Source organism: Stenella coeruleoalba, assembly GCF_951394435.1.
Source record: "Stenella coeruleoalba genome assembly, chromosome: 8".
Lineage (NCBI taxonomy): Eukaryota > Metazoa > Chordata > Mammalia > Artiodactyla > Delphinidae > Stenella > Stenella coeruleoalba.
Genome location: NC_137154.1, coordinates 48,804,936 through 48,819,558, shown reverse-complemented (window position 1 = coordinate 48,819,558; position 14,623 = coordinate 48,804,936). Strand labels below are relative to the sequence as shown.

Here is a 14,623-nt window from a genome sequence, read left to right as displayed (position 1 = left end):
GGCATTGGAGATCTTCAGTCTTCATCTGAGTACTGTTCAGTGCTTACATGGGAGGAAAATTACCTGAAACTAGGGAAAGCCCACTCAAAATCAGAGGAAAATATCTCCAATACTCATACAAGGCTGGGAATAGTTTCTGTTCCCACAAGCCAGAGTGGAAAGCCTCATAACTTACAAGTCACCATAGATTTTTCAAAAATGTTTTTATTCGGTAGTGGTAACAAATAAAGCCTGAACTAAAAGCTTCTCTAGTCCTGACTAATAAAACCTAAAAGCAAAACCTGAATGGAATCAAACTGTTTTCAACAACTTAACCATGTCCCAGAACAAAGCTCAAGAATATATATAAGAATACAGGAATAAAGACGCAGACATAGAGAATGGACTTGAGGACACAGGGAGGGGGAAGGGTAAGCTGAGATGAAGTGAGAGAGTGGCATGGACATATATACACTGCCAAATGTAAAATAGATGGATAGCTAGTGGGAAGCAGCCGCATAGCACAAGGAGATCAGCTCAGTGCTTTGTGACCACCTAGAGGGGTGGGATAGGGAGGGTGGGAGGGAGGGGATATGGGAATATATGTATATGTATAGCTGATTCACTTTGTTATACAGCAGCAACTAACACAACAATGTAAAGCAATTATACCTCAATAAAGATGTTTTAAAAAAAGAAAGAATACAGGAGTATCCAGTACCCCAAAATTCAACACATCTGGCATTCAATAAAGAAATTACCAGGAAAATATACATAATAAAAATCAATCAGTCAAAACCAATAAAATAGGTACCTATGATAAAGTTAGCATATAAAGATATTAAACAATTATAAAGATTTTGTATATTCAAGATGCTAGAGAAAATATTGAGCATGTCAGATACAGGCCTCAGAAGATGTAAAAAATAACCAAATCAAATTTTGAGAGATGAAAACCACAATATCTGAGATGAAAGAAAAACACATTTATCTATGAAAATTACAATATCTGAGATGAAAAATACACTAGAGGGAGGTAACAAGCACAGTAGTGATGCAGAAGTATTCCAAGCAAAATACATGAAATGATATTCAAGTACTTTGGTTACTTCTAATGTGTTTGCTAAAATGTAGACTGAAGCTTGACTTCCTTGTTTTGTTAGTCGGTATTCTAAGTCTGTCATTTGGTCATTTCCAAGCTATCAATGGGCTGGGACTGTCATAGCTAACATGGATGTCTGGGTCACTCAATGATTCATGCAGAGGCATTGTCTGGGCAACTTACTGACAGTTACTCAGGGTCCAGGAAATCCAGAGCTAGGGTGCATGAATGATTGGAGGTGTTGTAATTAAGTTAGAATTCGTTCAAATGCATTTTCTGTATCCTCTTGTATCTGTGTAATGGTAAACCTTCAAGTCTAAAAATAGCTTGCGTGTACTGTTCTCATGAGGGCTGTGCTCCATCTAAGCACACAGTGTTGATATAAGATAGGAAATAACTATTTGTGAATAAAGCTAACAGTGCATACTGTTGTTTATTACATGGTAATGGAGTTCATATACTATTAGACTTCTGTGTGGGGCAAAAATCACTCTCTGTGGGAGGGTATGAGTGTCACCTAAAAGGCAAGGTCATTCCTGTACCAAACATAGGGACAAATCAGATCTTATATCCTGGGAATACTTAATCAATTATATTCAATTTACTAAATAATAATGACAGAAACAGTTATTTTCCAGAATGTACTGTGGAACAAATACCCACAAAAATCTCAGTGGCATACAACATAAAATGTATGTTGTACATACATAAAAATGTATCTCTCATACATCTGGAGATTGGCTGAGATGACTGCTGATCTCAACTGGATTTGCTTATGCATCTGAAGGTCAGCGGAGGATCTGATGATCCAAGCTGCACTTGGCTGTGAGGCTCTGCTTCAAGCTGCAAGTTGATCAGGCAGCTCTGCTCCACTTTTCCCTCATCCTCCTTGGACCAGTGTGCTAACCAGGGCACATTCTCATGGTGCAGCAGAGTCAGAAGACAACAAGCCCGACTGTATAAGCAAATTTCAAGCCTCTGCTTGTACCACATCTGCTTATACCCCATTGATCAAAGTGATGCAGATGGCTATCCTCATGGTCAATATGTGGGGAAGTATACTCTGGGAGAGTGAATATTCTTGAACAATTTGTCACATAGAATGCTTCATCTCTACTGAGAAAAACCAAACTAGAGTTTGGGAAGTCTTAGGGGACAGAGTCAGAGGCCTTTGTTTCATACTGCTTCTTTCCTTGCTGTCCAATTACCCCACCTCAACGTCTGGATGACTGAGACACTGGGAACTGGCCAGAGACCCATTGAAACCACCAACCTTCATGTGTGCCTAAGAGGCAAGCCGTGACACAACATGGGCCTGGAGGGTCAGGAGATGCTTTTTCAGAGACTGTCAGGTTTCTGTGTTCTTTTCTTAGAATCGAAGAAACTTCTTTTAATTATTACTGAAGAAAGAAAAGGGTCACAAAATGAAAAACAGAACATGGTTGTATAAGCAGGCCTTCATGAAAAGTGTGTATGAGAGATTCTTTTACAAAGAACTGACTAAAGGAGTGTTCAATTATTAGAGTTTGCATAAGAAGACAAAAGCAGAAAGATAAGTGAAATCCAGTATCATTTTTAAGATATACTAGAAGAAGAAATAGTGCATTTTCTTTTCTTTAAATACTTGGTCTTGAACTGTCATGAGTTGGAGTGCAAGAAAGAGCTCACAACTCCAACGATCAGCTTTCCCTGGCTTATTCGATGAAACAACTTCCAAATCTCAGTGGTTTACTACAAAAAAATAAACCCAACAAAATCATCCTTGCTCATGTTATATGAACACTGTGGGTCATCTGTGGCTATATTCCAGGCTGTGAGTCAGATTCACATCTGCTCCATGTATCTTTTCTATCACTGGTCTAGATTGAAGGAAGAACTCTGGGGACATGATCATTGTCGTAAGCAGAGGAGAAAATTGAGCGCTACTGAGCCAAGCTACACAACACATTTTAACATTTCTGATTATTGCGGCACATTTCAAGACCACTCAAATTCCACTGGTCAAAGAAAGTCAATATTTAACATTCCTTGAGTGAGGAAAACCCCCTCCCATGGTAGAGGGACAAGAGAATAAATATCCTAACAGTAATTCAGCCTATCGCAATTATGTATTGTAACTATTTTCTTCTTTAGCTTCAGCAGTCTCAACTTTAAGCTGGAAAGGTATTAATTACTGTTTCTACATTCCATAGCTCAAGGATCGTGTTCAGCTCTTCTATTCATTCATTCAATAAATATTACTAAGTTTTTTTGGAGACAGAAGGCATATACATGTGAAAAGTTAGTTACATGATGATATAAGTTAATATAAATGGATGTCAGGAGACTCTTCTGCTAAGTGTTCAATAAAAGAATTGGTCATTAGTATGAGTCAGAAGTCAGAAAGGAACTGACTTAATGGAAGGAATAAGTCTCATTAGAAGTGGAGCTGTCCAACTGTAGAGCTAATAACATTGAGTGGTAGTAGGCTAAAAAAGAGTGGCAGAGGCTGGAGGCCACTTACCAGAAGGATTTTGTGGCAATTTCAGTACTAGTTGTGGTGTTGGCATTTTAGTCATAAAATTTGTGGTTCAATTCCTCAGTCTGGATGAAGAGTTCACCAAGACCTCAGTTTCTTGTGCCAATCTCAGGCAGTATTTCGACTGTCTTTCACTTAGATGACAATAATGCTTTGAGAGGTTCTTTATGTTTTCCTTTATCATGTGATGAACCTATAAGAATAGGAAGGTCAAACCTCTGCTATCAGACTATAGCGACACACCCAGTTTGATCTGACTGGTAGATCTGTGAGGAGTGGGACCTTGTCATACTGGAGAATTGCCAAACTCTGAAATTTTCTTACTGAGATTTTCCCTCTCCATCTCAATTCAGTATCCACTGGACTGATAGGTCCTGGACTAGTGGTTAAGGAAGAAAGTATGTATCTGTACATTCTTTCTCTGGAATAGACTGAGCACATGATCACAAATCTGCTTGGTCTTGACACCATAGATGGGCTTGACCATGGGTGAGAAAAGAAGATAAAAGATAGCAAGGAATATGTGGACATGAGGGGCATCCCGGCGAGCCACACGGTGTATCACTGAGCAGATGACCACAGGTGTGTAGGTGGACAAGATAGCACCTATGTGGGACACACATGTCCCAAAGGCCTTGTAGTGGGCCTCCTGAGAGGCAAGCTGTAGAACTGCCCGAAGGATGAAGATATAAGACAGGACAAAAAAGAGCAGGTCCAACACCACTATGAACATGGCCACAGCAATGCCATGGATATTGTTGAAGCGAATGTCCCCACAGGCCAGCCTTACCACACCCACGTACCCATAGTAACAGTGGGCAATCACTGGACCTCAGCAGTAATGGAAGCATCTAAGCAGAAAGGGGAGTGGAGTCATTAGTGTCACAGCCTGAGTCACAGCAGCCAAGCCAGTCTTGGTGATAAGTGGCCCAGTAAGCATGGTGATATAGTGCAGTGGCTTGCAGATGGCCACATAGTGGTCAAAGGCCATGGCCAGCAGCACTGCTGACTCCATGATAGAGAAGGAGTGGAGAAAGAACATCTGGACTAGATTGGCATAGAAGTTGATCTCCTGATCTCTGAACCAAAAAATAGCCAGCATTTTGGGAAGTGTTGTAGAAGAGAAGACCAGATCAGTGGCTGCCAACATGGCCAAAAAGAGGCACATGGGCTCGTGGAGGGCTGTATCACCTCGAATGATGAAGAGGAGGGTGCAGGTTACCAAGCAGGGCCAGAGTATAGGCAAAGCAGAAGGGAATGGAGATCCAGACATGCAGTTGCTCCAAACCTGGAATTCCTACCAACAGGAAGTCAGCTGGATGGATTGAGGTAATATTAGAGGCTAGCAAGGCTCCTAAAGATTCTCCTTGTCAGTTTTTACAGGGTCCCTTCTCCCATGTATAACTTCTTGGGAGGATTAGCCCTTATTCTCATTGCTGGACCTTAAACAAAATTAGTAGTCCTGATAGACTAGAGAAGACATAGCCATAGACATGGAGAAGCATAACCCATATTTTCTACCCTTAAGGAACTTTGAATCTCATTTAGTAGATAGAACATTAAACATCATTAAAATGGATATCACCAGACAATTTTATAAAGGAACGGAGAAAAGGTAGTATTTTCTGTGTTCATAGTGATGTCAGAAATACCCTGATAAAAAGAAGTAAAAATACACTTAAACCAATTTCCTTAGAATATACATTGGTACCTTTCTATATGATAATCAAGCTAAACTCACGATCATAAAAGCCAATGTTCTGTTCAGAAATCTCAGGCTTGGGTGCCTCGATAAGTCAGTTAATAGGGGCATGCAATTTCCAATGCTCATATTAATCACACAATCTGTATATTTTCTCTAACACTACTACATCTGATGTGGTTGCCACTAGCCACACATGGCTATTTAAATTTGTTGAAATTAAATTAAAATTCAATACCTCAGTCACACAAAACACTTTTTAAGTGCTCAGTAACACACGTAACTAGTGGCTACAATATTGGACCATTCAGATACAGAATATTTCCATCACTGCAGAAAGTTCTACTGGAGAGAACTGTTCTAGAATATATCTCCCAAGTCCCTTCCACAACCACAAATCTCTGTAAATACAGCTCTGCCTCCAGCTTGCTGAAAAATGAACCACCTCTTTTGATTCTCCGTCATCTCAATTCAAATTAACTTCCATATTCATGTGGCTCTCCCTCCACCCATCTTCCAGCTCCTTCATTTTCATCACAGGAGACTTCTCATCTTCAGTAAGACTGATATCTGGCTTCCATTTTTAAAAAAGCCCTTTATTCCTAACACTATTTAATCTTTCCCTCTTCTCTTATTTTTCTCTTTTCTTTCGAATCCTTAAACATTGGAGTGGCCCAGTTTTTACACAGCTACTCTTCTCTCTTCTAGGTCCAGGTAATGTGTTTTTTTTAACGAGCATTAACAAGATAATGAATTTAAAACATTTACCATAACACTGAATAAAGTAAGTACTGAAAGAACTTGCTCTCTTGTCAATATTAGAAAATTTTTGGAAACTTAAAATCTCTAAAATATCATAGTAGTGTTAGGCAGCTGGTTCTAGCTTTCTCCAATTCCAGTGTCCTAAATAAAAAGGCTTTATTGCTTCCATTAAAATGCTTTATATGAAATACAAGTTCAGCATATCCAAATTGAAAACAACCTAATTTCTTTCCATGCGGTAGAGAAAAAATTTAGAATCTGAAGGTCTTGTATCAAATCATGACTGCCACTTATACTAGCTGCATGACCTTGCACATATCACTTATCTCCAAGCCTGTTTCTTTGTAAATGGGGAATTGCAATGCTCTACCTCACGTAGTGAAGGCTGTAAGGAGTGTAAGTGGGATTATGTATAAGATCTTTTTGTATAATTCTTTAGTGTTTGCAGAGCTTTATTTGCCAATTTACATCTCTCCTCCTCCATAGAACTACACTTTTCTTTAAAAAATTATATTAATATTCTCCCTCCCTTGTTTTTATGTTCTCCTCCTTCTATTACCTCAAATCTCTGCTGCTTTTCACAGAAAACATCTAGAAATGCTTATATTCAGTCTCAACTGATTCAAATAGCATTTGGTAATAAAACATTTCATTCCCATTACTTCCCTGGAACTGCTCTCATTCACCACCAATGACCTCCATGATGATGGTGCCATTGTAACTTACCTTCTTTCATGCAACTCAGCCTCTCAGCAACTTTTATCTGAATTACAACTGTCTCCTTTTTAAAACCCTCTTTTCTCTTTGGTATGATGATATTACCATTTCCTACCTTCTTAGATTCTCATTTCACTCCTTTTTCTGCCTTACCTCTAAATATTGAATTCCTGAAGGGCTCAGTATTGAGCTGTGGTCAATTTTATATTCACAGAACATTCAGTAAATATATTCAGTAAATTTCTGGAAAAATATTTTTACTGAATAGGTTAGGGATAAATCCAAGAACAAAGCAGACTAATACCTTTAGTAGAACGTTTGTTCTAATAAAAGAACATAATAATTGAATTACATAGTATGATTGAAGGTATTATTATAGTGAAAAAAAACAGGGTGATGAGGATAGTAAATCCTGAAGTTGGAGGAGTGGTAAGGTAGCAATTTTAAATAAAGAGATCAAGAAGGGAACTTACGCAAAGATTGAGGTGAGAAAATAAATTAGCTTGGTTTCTGGCTTCTTTAATAGAACTTGGGGTTCCATGCAGGTGGTTTATGTGGAGAAAATAATAGGAAGCAAGAGTGGGATGACATGGTAAAACGGGAAAGCAGAGAAGCATGTCCAAAAGTGCAGTACTGAGCTGGATAATGCTATCAACTGTGTCCAGTCCCCCACGAAGAACCATGTAGAAGGCACCTCAGAATTATCTACTCAAGACACAAAAGAGGGGTATATTTATCCACTGGTTTCCACCCCACCACCAGGTCAAGGGTTAATTTCTTCACACTTCCAGGTTCACATAGGCTCCAGAACAGCTGAGCAGTCTCCTTCAGGTACACCACACCATGGAGCAGAGAAACACAGGGGCAGGAAACAGCTGAGTAAGGTGCAGTCAGGTTCTAACTGCACTCAAGTGGTTGCCACAGCAATGGCTTGAGCAAAAAGGTGGATGAGAGGATATGAGACAGGCATAAAAGATGGAGAATATAGGGAATTACCCTTGTGTGAAGAACTCTAAGCAAAGGGAACAGTCAGAACAAATGCCCTAAGACAGAATACACTGAGGGCTCAAAGATCAGCTAGAGGTCCATGTAGTTAGATGATGTGAATGAGTGGGAGATTTCTAGAGGTCATATATTTAGATCCAGATCACACAGGGCCCTATAGGTCTTCATAGAACTTTGCAAATGCTGCTTATTTCTCTCACTGACACTTTTTTTTGAGAAGAAAAGTGATAGACTTGAAAAATATATTTTTAAAGTTTTTTTTGCATCTCCTGTAATGAGAATAGCATGAAATGGTAAGGGCAAAAACAGAAGGAAAAAAGACTCTAGAGGCTGGCTGTAATCAGGGAAGGAGAATGTTGGCTAAGAACCAAGGTGGCAGCATATGTGGTAAGAAGCGATTCAGATTTGGGATATATTTGAGAAAAGAGCCATGGGATTTTTTGACAGATTAAATACAGGTCATGAGAGAAAAGGAGGTCAAAGATGACACCAAGATATTTGGCTTGAGCAACTGAAAAAAGAAGTTGCTCTCAGTTGAGATGGGGGAGGCTATGAAGGGGAAGATCAACATTTTAATTTTGGATATGTTTTATTTAGGAAGTCAATCAGAAATCCAAGTGAACATGTTGATATATTTAGATATACAAGTCTGGAGTTCAAGACAGATCTTGGCTGCTGATATAAACTTATGATCACTGGAAACAGATAATATTAATAGCTATGAAGCTGAGATCACCAAGGCACTGAGTGTTCATAAAGAGCAGAGAACCAAGAACTAAATCCCAATATTAAGAACTGGAGTAAAGTAGAAATTGAGGCGAATGGAGGAAGAGTCAGCAAAAGAGACTGAGAATGGGCAACCTATCAGAGACTTTTAAAGATGATGTACTGTCTTGATAGGCTGTTGAATGTAGTGTATTAAGGAGGAGGGGACTATTAACATACTAAGTGCTACTGATGAGTCAAATAATTCCAGTACAGAGAATTGGCCTTGTGTTTAGAAATGAGGTAAACTGGATACCTTGGTAAGAAAAATTTTGAATAGAGGGAGGAAAAACCTGGTTTGACTGAGTTGGATAAGAAAAATAGGAGGAATTGAAATTGGTTCACATGGCTCACTCTTTTGAGGAGGTTTGCTGCAAAGACCATCAGTAAAAGGGACACTGGCTGCAAAGGAAAGTGGAGTAAAGGCAAGGTTATGTGTGTGTGTGTGTGTGTGTGTGTGTGTGTGTGTGTGTGTATGCGTGCATGGATGTGTGTGTGTGTGGAAGTGTGGGGGTGTTCATTTGTTTTTAAGAAGGAAGAGAAAATGGCATGTTTTTAAGCTGAGGAGAATTATCCAGTAGCAAGGGAAAACTTAAAACACAGGAGAGGAAGGAGAATATTGCTTCTGAAAAGTCTTTGAACATTGTTCTCTTTCTAGGTGTTGTACTTGTTTACCATGGATTTTGTTCTCAGACGCTAAAACTTCACAAATAAATTTCCATGTCTTACCTTCCCTCTGAGCCACAGACTAGTATATCCAACTGTCTATTTAATAACCCCATGTAGCAGTCTTGCAGATATCTCAACCTATAATGCTTAAGGCAGAAATATTGATTTCTGCCCTCTGTGTGAATTTCATACATCAACATGCAATATCCTCTTTAATCAGCTGCTCCACCTAAAATCAAGTGAACCTTTGTTCCACCCTTTACTTTCTGCACCACATCAGCAGGTCCAATTGGGTCCACCTCCACAGTAAGTCACAAAGTTGCCTACTCTGATTTAATTACCTCCACTCTATTCAAACCACCATCATCTGTCAATTACTTAAAGTAGATAGCTAGTGGGAAGCAGCCGCATAGCACAGGGAGATCAGCTTAGTGCTTGTGACCACCTAGAGGGGTGGGATAGGGAGAGTGGGAGGGAGACGCAAGAGGGAGGGTATATGGGGATATATGTATATGTATAGCTGATTCACTGTTATACAGCAGAAACTAACACACCATTGTAAAGCAATTATACTCCAATAAAGATGTTAAAATAAAATAGAGAAAAAAAAGACTCCTAAAATTTTTTAAACATTTCTGCTTTTGTTCTCCAATTTCTATCCTTCCACAGTTACCTGCCATATTCTGAAGTGAAGGATAGAGCAAAGGGACTGTACCTTAATTCACTTCTATGACCCCCAACCTCTGGCATACATACTGTGTTGAATATTTCACCAAATGAAGCATGAACAACCAGACTAATGGAAAATGTCTCCTCACTTTGTTAGAAGACCTCCCTATCTGATCCAATCCTAGAATAGTTGCTTCTCATCTAATTTTTCATCCATGATAGAAGTTCTAAGGAACCCCCCACTAGCCTTGGTTGCATGTATCAGCATAACATCCTCTTCTCATTGGAAAGTATTTTTGCATGTCTTACTAATATTCTCTGGAACCAAGGACTTAGCTTTGTAGGAAACAAAATTATGACAGCAGGAACTTCTTTTGTTTTTCACTGGTTTATCTTCAGTGCCCCAAACAGTGCCAGGTACATATCAAGCACTCTATAAATGACTGTTAATGATCCCATATACCTGTTGCAACTTTACCTTCAGTAAATATGCATTTCCACAAAACCAAACATATTTAACTTTACCTCTGAGTCTCTACATTTCCCTGGCTTACTCTGTACATTTTCAGAACATAACTGACTACTCTGTGTAGTAGTCAGTACAGAGAGTGAGAGTACAGTCACACAAAGAAAAATGTAATCCTGGTAAAGAAATTGGATTGCTCAGATACATTTTTCTAATCTCTTCTCTGAGGGTTGACATTAGGGTTCCCCTATCCCAGGGCTCCACCCCTGGGGTTTTCTGCAGCCCATGTCCTGTCCATATTTAGTGGTGCCAATTCATGCCTCCCAAAGGTCATTTCTTGCTCTCCAGAGGCTGTGAGCACTTCAGGTACAGCCCGCTTGTACCTTGGTCTTTCATGTGCCTCTCCTTATTCCTACCCTACATATACAGTGTCATCTAAGAAAGAGAGCCCCATTAGAACATGTAAACTGCAACCAAGTCCTATCTGATAGGACCTGTAAGGGCAGGAGTTCTAGCTGAACCAGGCTAAGGCCAAGATCATCTCTTAGGTATTTGTTTTGCATACATGTTACATATTGGCACTGATTTCCAGCTTATAACTTTGGAATGGCACTTTCTCTGGTTTTACTCTGTTTCTTATATCTAAAATGGAGATAATATTCTCAATTTTTCCTAATTCACAGGATGAAGGGAGGATATAAGTATATATTTGAGAAGCTACTATTATTATAATTATCAATAAATAATTACCAACCATCTATAAATAATAAAGGTTGATCTTTCTACCTACAACTGACTTTAATATCTGCTATTTTGCAAAGTCCAGAGTCAGAAGCCAGTTTTTATCAGGGTCCCCCATGAACTTTACCTGCCCTAATTCCCCATGATACTTTAAGAAAAGTAATTTCAGATCTATGTACCTCAATCACACCCACTCCCTTCCTACAGAGACACCTGGACCTAACTTTATCTTCCCTTATTGTTAGCCTCCAGGGGTAGTTGATTCAGTGAACTCAATCCCCCAGAGCCCACAACCTCCAGCTCCAAAGACAGGCCTGATACCCTGAGATGTTAAGATAAAGTGGAATTCCTGCATAATACCTTTAAAGTTGGAGCCTAAATTAACCAAGCATAGATAGTCCAAAAGTTGGCATCAGGACCAAAGCAAGCAAGATGGAGAAAAAACAGGCTTGCGTTGAGAGGAAGCTAATCATGGAACAGAGGATACACTGTTAAGTTAGAAATAGCACACTCATAGGAAATGGGGATCTAGGCCATGGCCAGGAAGGCTGAGGTGATACAGACTTAATTGAGCGACTATAGCTTATAGTCGGAATGTCCAGACAAGAGCCAGATAAAGCAGGCAGGGCTTGAGGGGACGAAATACCTTATTTTGCCCCCTGACTCCATTCTGGGGGCCTAAAGCCTGATGTCATGGGGAAAGGATGAAAAAGACATGGAGTGGGGAGTGACCATAGGCTAGATAACTGTGTTGGAGATAACAGATAGAATACTGGAACATCTCTGCTCAATTCCATGTGTGTTTTCCTGACTTTTGTGCATCAATATTAATTTACATTTATCCACATATTTAACTTTTCTGGTATTCTTCATTCTCTCTGCAATTCTATGTTTCTATCTGATTCACTTTTCTTCTGCCTGAAGAACTTTTAGTTTTGCTTTTAGTGCAGGCCTAGTAGTGATGCTCTCCATCAATAATTGTTTATAAAACTCTTTCAATCATCTTCAATCTCAAAAGATATTTTCACTGGGAATAGAGTTCTGGATAAGCTATTCTCTTCTTTTACCCATTTAAAGCTATTACTCAATTTTATTCTGCTTTCTCTTTTTTTATTTTTGGTCCCATGAATTTAATTAATTTTTAATGTGTCTTTCACACCCACTCTGGCACTTTTTTTTTTTTTTAGCTTGTTTGTTCCTTTGCTTGTTTGTTTGTCTTTGGCTAGCTGAGTTTTGTGATCACACAGAAACTTAGACCAGGTAAGGACTTAGCAAAGGTTCTTAATTTTTCTCAGGGTAAAAGCCAGAGTTTTGAGCAGAGAATTGGCATGACTTGACATATGTTTTTAAAAGCTTGCTTCTGAATTCTGTGATAAGAACAGAGGAAGGAGGTGAGGGTAGAAGCAGGGAGAGGTCCTAGAGTAATCCAGAGAACATGATGTTTCATAACCAAAGTGGTAACAATGCATGAGGTGAGAAGTCATCAGATTTTGTATTATTTCTAAAATGTGCCAATGGGATTTCTTAAAAGATTAGATACAGGATTTAAGAGAAAAGAGATTTAAAGATAACAGCAAGACTTTTGACTCAAGTAACAGAAGGAAGGAGTTGTGTGATCGCTGAGCAGAACTAAGTCCTACCCTCAGGCACTGTTCCTGCTACTTCATAGGTGATATGCAGCTCTGCACCCTCATTTGGGATGTTGGGAAGTCTAGTTATTAGGTGATTAGAAATATCATCACTAGGCCCAAACTAATGCATCAGGCTTCTTTTTCATAATCTCATATTCCTGCGTGACAGTAAAATTTTATGTACCTATAGGCTGCTCCCATTTCTTGTTCATGCTTTGTTTGTATGCCACACTCAGATGAGCAAATACAGAAGGTAATTTCCTTTTACTGTTTGTGACTAATCACGGTTGCTTTGGTGTTAGAGGTATCACCTGACTATGGGAGCCTTGTGATATTGAACTTGTACTGGAAACAAAGCCATTCCTTCTTCATTGGGAATGGATATGACCTACAGGCTGGTGATATTCCTTGCATAAGTCCTCGAGGGGATAAGCAGACCTCTGTTTTGAAAATTGTTTCTTTTAAGGCATGTTACTCTCTATGTGTTGTTAGAATTTACTGTCATTTTTAAGCTTTCCAACTGTCCCCACTATGCTAAAAAAACAAACAAACAAAAAACAAGAAAGAAGTTTTGACCACATAGGAACTAAAGGTAGAATCTTATTTTCTTGGGGATTTACGTGTATATGTGTGTGTGTGTGTGTGTGTGTGTGTGTGTGTGTGTGTGTGTCAGAGGGAATTATGAGAGTAAAGATAGAAACAGCATAAGTAGGTCTCTGGGTTCTTTCTGTACCCTTCCCTCTTTGACAACTTCCAACCTTTCATATCCCATTTGACACAGGCTTGGAGATTCTCTGTCAAAGATAAAAAATAAAGATAGGAATATGTAGAGATAGATGTACATAATTCATAAACAGTAGTCTCTGAAGAAACAAAGGGATCATTGGATAAAAGTGCAAAAATACATCTGTGAAAAATGTTGTATGATGGTGTACAAGTTTGCTGAGCTCTCGTAATAAAGCACCATATACTGGGTGGCTTAAATAAGAGAAATTTACTTTTTCACAATCTTGGAGGCTAGAAGTCCAAGTTAAGGTGCTGGCAGGGTTGGTTTCTTCTGAGGCTTTTCTCCTTAGCTTGTACCTGGCATTTGTCTCCCGGTACCTTCACAGGGTCTTCCCTCTGTGTGTGTCCATGTCCAAATTTCCTCTTCTTATAAGGACATATATTAGAACTCCTTTATGGTTTTTTTAAATTGTGGCAAAAGACACATCACCAAAAATTTAGCATCTTAACCATTTTGAAGTGTATAGTTAAGTAGTATTACATACATTCATACTGTTGTGCAATCATCACCATCCATCTCCAGAACTCTTTTCATCTTGAAAAATTGAAACTCTGTACACACTAAACAGTAAAAGCTTATTCCTCCTTCCCCTCTGTCCTGGGATACCACCATTCTATTTTCTATCTCTATGAATTTGACGATTTAGGAACCTCATATAAGTGGAGTCACGTAGTATATGTCTTTTGTGACCAGCTTATTTCTTTTAGTATAATGTCCTCGAGGTCCATCCATGTGGCAGCATGTGTCAGAATATCCATTCATTTTAAGGTTAAATAATATTCTATTATTTGTATACATCACATTTTGTTTATCCTTTTATCCATACTTAGACACTTGGGTTGCTTCCACCTTATACATATTATGAATAACATTACTAAAGGAATGGGTGTACAAACATCCCTTTGAAATCCTGCTTTCAGTTCTTTTGGGTATATATACAGATTTGGAATTGCTGGATCATATGGTTTTTGAGAAACTGCCATACTGTTATACCTTTTTATATTCCCATCAACAGTGTATAAGGGGTTCCAATTTCCCCACATCCTCATCAGCAATTTTCTGGGTTTTTTTTGAAGTATAGTTGATTTACAACATTATATTAGTTTCAGG

General features: G+C 38.8%; 1 protein-coding gene and 1 pseudogene across 3 annotated transcripts in view; both read right to left on the bottom strand.

Moving 5' to 3' along the window:
• Positions 1-2,013: 2,013 nt before the first annotated feature.
• The window catches only part of TRIM68 (tripartite motif containing 68), a 167,987-nt gene continuing 155,377 nt past the window's right edge, over positions 2,014-14,623 (bottom strand). For both annotated transcript variants that reach the window (XM_079930813.1, XM_079930818.1), the window contains one exon: positions 2,014-2,481. The gene's annotated coding sequence lies outside the window, so the exon portion shown is untranslated. The remainder of the gene's footprint in view (positions 2,482-14,623) is intronic.
• The window catches only part of LOC307190399, a 54,029-nt pseudogene continuing 43,384 nt past the window's right edge, over positions 3,979-14,623 (bottom strand). Inside the window, exons 3-4 of the transcript in view lie at positions 5,341-5,386; positions 3,979-4,965 (exon numbers count right to left, since the gene is read on the bottom strand). The product of the transcript in view is annotated as an uncharacterized misc_RNA (transcript). The remainder of the gene's footprint in view (positions 4,966-5,340; positions 5,387-14,623) is intronic.